Source organism: Penaeus monodon, chromosome 5 (assembly GCF_015228065.2).
Source record: "Penaeus monodon isolate SGIC_2016 chromosome 5, NSTDA_Pmon_1, whole genome shotgun sequence".
In the NCBI taxonomy this organism is placed as follows: domain Eukaryota; kingdom Metazoa; phylum Arthropoda; class Malacostraca; order Decapoda; family Penaeidae; genus Penaeus; species Penaeus monodon.
The window spans coordinates 58,046,729-58,051,294 of NC_051390.1; positions in this window are offsets into that span (position 1 = coordinate 58,046,729).

A 4,566-nucleotide genomic window follows, 5' to 3' on the forward strand; every position below is an offset into this window, starting at 1 on the left:
TCCCTTTGAGGTATACCTCCAACTTATCGTTTCTGGAAGGGACTAACGTTTTAAAATTTAGAAGGAGCTGGTGTTGATTTTCTAACCATAAACTTTCTTTTTGAAACTTTACTGCCACTACTTTAAAAATTCTCTAGTTCCCTCACAGTTTCACCCCGGAATACCTCATCGGTCTCGGGAAAAGAAATTTTCCCTTACACTGATTGGGGGTTTTTGTAGGAGAACAAAAAACTTGACCCCCAGGATTTTGATATGCACACAGATGGTCACTCTCTTTGGGTGACGAAATCTCAACTATTAGGGCTACCACCCGCTGTGGGTGATGCTAGGTCACGTTGACATCCTAAAACTTTTTTTCCGATTTACTTAAAGAATATAAAGATCCATGATTGAAAAACCCCTAAATGGTCTTTACTACTAGGTATTTGCTATGTGAAATACCCCTCATATTTACCAGGTAAGTTTTTCCTTATGGTTTTGGGAGGATTCTCCCCTTCTTACCGGGTTTGGGAGCCCGGGGTCCCATTACTTTCCCCATTCTTCCCCTTTTGGGAAGCGGGAAAAGGGTTCCAAAGTACAACATTTTTTGTTCCAGAGGAAGGGGTGGGGGGATGCTAGGTCGCGGGGAGAGAAAGATTTTTGAAATTTATAGTACCATAAAATTAAATTCCTTTCCCCACCCCCCCCCCCCACCATGGAGTCCGACGAGGAGAAGCTACGGGGGCTAAAAATTTCCCCCCAAAAAACCCGATTGGCTCGCCCGGGCCTTGAAAAGCCCCCTTCAAACCGAATAAAGAACCAAAGAGGGTTTGTTGCTACTGCAGGGCCAGGTGCGCATCGCCAAAACCTCCAGGATTTCCTGTCTCCGTAAAGGGGACCACAAGGGCAAACACACGTGGGAGAGTTCTCCCGGGGTAGATCAATAAACCAGGGGTGGGGCCCCCCCTCCATAGGCCTTTGGGCACTAGGAACCTTTTGTCTCATCCCTCACTGGTGCCCCTCCAGTATGGGGAGCCCCCCCCTGGTCCGGCCCCAGACTTGGGGCCTCAGCCCCCCCTCCCGCAAAACGGCTTCCGTTGGGGGGGAAATTTGGAAAAAGCATACCGCACGGGGATAAGCAACACGGGGATCGGGGAGTTCAAAAATTTTAAAGGTCGGCAACAATTTTTGCGAGAACGAATAGGGGGGCGCAGTCAGGTGTTTTGTCGCTCACGTCTGTATACATTTTCTTTTTTTAATTTTATATAATATATAATAAAAATATAATAAAATTTTATATAAAAATATATAGTTTATATTATATAATTTATATTAAAATATATATAAATTTTTTATATATTATATAGATATATATAATATATTTAATATATAATAAACTATATATATATATAATTATATATATATAATTATATTAATATATATATTTTTATATAAAAGATATTAAAATTATTTTTTATATATAATTTATATATCTATTATATATATTATATAATATAATATATTATAAAATTAAACCCCTATATTATATATATATAATATTAATTAATTTAATAATAATTACAAAATATTCATTCAGTCAGGCCGGGCGGGTTTTTTGGGCAAGGGTTTAGAGCTCCAACCCCCACACTGTCCCAAGGCCCATAAAAAAAAAGAGGGTTCCAAAAATAACCCGGCCTCCGGGAAAAGGGCTGGGGGACCCCCACCAGTATCCCCAAAGAGGAAAATGAAAATAATTAAATCTGTTTGGACCCGGGAGAAAATGAACCTACCGTAAAAGAAAAATAACATAAACTAAATTAATATTCTTTTTTAATCTATAATATATTTAAAAAGAATTATATATAAAATATATTTTTTATTATATTATAAATATTATATTTTATATATATTTATTAAAATTTTAATATTCCCTATATAATATTATATTATTATTATTATTTATATATATATATTTAATATAATATTATTATCTTTTTAAATTAAAATAAATTTTTATTATATATATATATATTTATGATATATTATTAATTATATATTATATATAATTATAATTAAATTTATTATATTAATCATATATATATTTATTTTAAAATAATATTATATATAATTATAATTATTTGTTTTTATATATTATTATTAAATTTTTTTATTATACTATATATATTAATAATAATTTTTAATAGTTAAAAAAATTTTATTATATTTATTAATTTCTAATTATATAGGGTATAATATTTTTCTAACTGTTTAAATTTTTTAAAATTAATTTAAAATTTTTTTTTTTTAAATAAATTCTAGTTTTTGTTTAATTTATCTTTTTTCTTTTTAATAATTTTTTATATCTTTATTAAATTTTATTCCATTTTTATGGGGAAAAGGGGGGGGATATGATTTTAAACACCAGGGCTTTTTTAAAAAAAAATTTGGGGTTTTTTTTTGGGGGGGGGGTATTTAAAAAACCGGAAAATTTGCGATTTTTTTGGGTTTTTAACAAAAAATTTTTGATTCCCATATTTTAAAAAGGAAAGTTTTTAGAAAAAATGGAAAATTGGGTTTTTCCCGTTTGGGGGGCACCTTATTAAGAGGGGCCCCAAAAGCTTTACCAAATGTTCTAGCTTCCCTTTTTCGCCTTTGAAATCTGCGGAAATATTCGGATTTTAAATTTTTTTCCCTTTTTCGTTTTATTTTTTGTTTATTTTTTTTATTTTTATTTAAAATTTTATTAAAAAAAATTTTAAAATTTTTTTCCCTAAAAAATTTATTTTCAAAAAAATTTTTTTTGGGAAGGGGCCCAAACGGGGGACTTTTGAAAATTTAAACCCTTTTCCCTTTTTTTAAAAATTTTTTTTTTTTAAAATTTTTTAAAAAATTTTTTTTTTTTAAATTTTTTTCGGGGCAAAAAAAAAAAAAAAAAAAAAAAATTTTTTTTTTTTTTTTTTTTTTTTAAAAAAAAAAAAAAAAATTTTTTTTTTTTTTTTCTTTAAAAAAATTTTTTTTTTTCTATCTAATTACACGAGATGGGCCTGTTTATGCATCCAGTTTTTTTTGGGAAAAGTGGGCCGCCTTGGCCTTCCCTGGGCCACCTATTAGATGGAAGCCAGCCCCACAGAGGCATTTGGACAAAATGATTAACAGACTGCGTCCTTTTTACGCAAAGCTTATAGTAAACTCCAATGAAATCGGACACTCATTCTGGATCAGATTAAATCCGTTTTCGTGATATTTAGTATTACTTGTTCGGAAATATTAGTTTTATTGGAAATAGTATTTCGATCAAAATAGAGGAGTGGTGAGTTTGATTGAACGGCCGATGATGTTGACAGCGTTAGTAATCAGAGAAAATAGTGAAAGTTCGTTTATTGCAAGTGTAGTCGGCACCATTCACTAAGAGGGGCGTAGCATTCCAATTGCCTTTTCCCTTCCAACATCTGCGCGCACTTGCATCACCTGCCGCGATTCCCACTCTAATGCCTTCGCCTTTGTAATCAAGTTGTTTAATTCTTGTGTTTATTTATTTATTATTCATTTGAATTACTAAAGAGGCTGATTTAACTCGTTAATTTTCTAAATATTTCCATTCTTGACGTGGCACTGCACTTTTGAAAATCACCTCTGTAAATATTTTTATTTAATTTTCATTTTACGCCAAGAATGTTTCTATCTTCTTATTTCATTAGCAAGTATACTGCAAATCACCGAGTCTCCTTTGCAGTTTTATCATTTTATTTGGTTTGTACATTATTCATCTACTCGTTTGGTTCAAGGTTCTGTGAGCTCGTGTTGTAAATTCGTATTGTTTGTTGTAATGAATCAGTTGAAAAACAAATGTATTTAATTTCATTTTGTCTTATTATTTATGTAAAGGAATGATTCGTTAAGTTATGACGGCTTAAGTTCTTGGAGTGCTCGGAACAGAATAAATAAACTGTCAGTTGGACTTAACATCCCTCTCTCTGCGAAACTACACAAAGGTTGTACTGCCTCTCTTCAGTTATTTGCCTGGATATAGTTAATAGCTGGGCGTGTTAGAGAAGCATGGGAAAAGCGAAATAATGTAGGAATACGTAGATTTAATAAAAAAAAATAATCCAGTGATATAATCCCTTTGTGTTTGACATGTCATCTTAAAACGATCTTTTCGTTAACAGTGCAAATATTTAATGTTGTTTTTGAATGAAAATTGTGTAACTTGTTCAGAATTTTTCTGCTCTCTAGTGATTGCCTTTTATTTAGGATTAACGGAACTTTTAGTTTTTACTTTGATTTATAACTGAACATTTTCTGAAATGTTCCGGAACTTTTACTATCGATAGATTTTTTTCTGTACAACTCTTATCCTTCTCAAACTTACTTTATATATATTTTCTTCTATAACTCTTTACTTCATTTATGATCTTACCTTTTACGTGTGCTTATTTCTGCCTATGGTTGTTCTTTGCCCTTGATAACTACTTGGGCTTTGAGTTCTACTGCTGCTGGTCGCCTTCTGCATCTACTTTCATTACTATATCTATCTCGCTAACTGTATTGCGCCCACTCCTTTTCTCTTTCTGTAAAAGCCTTATT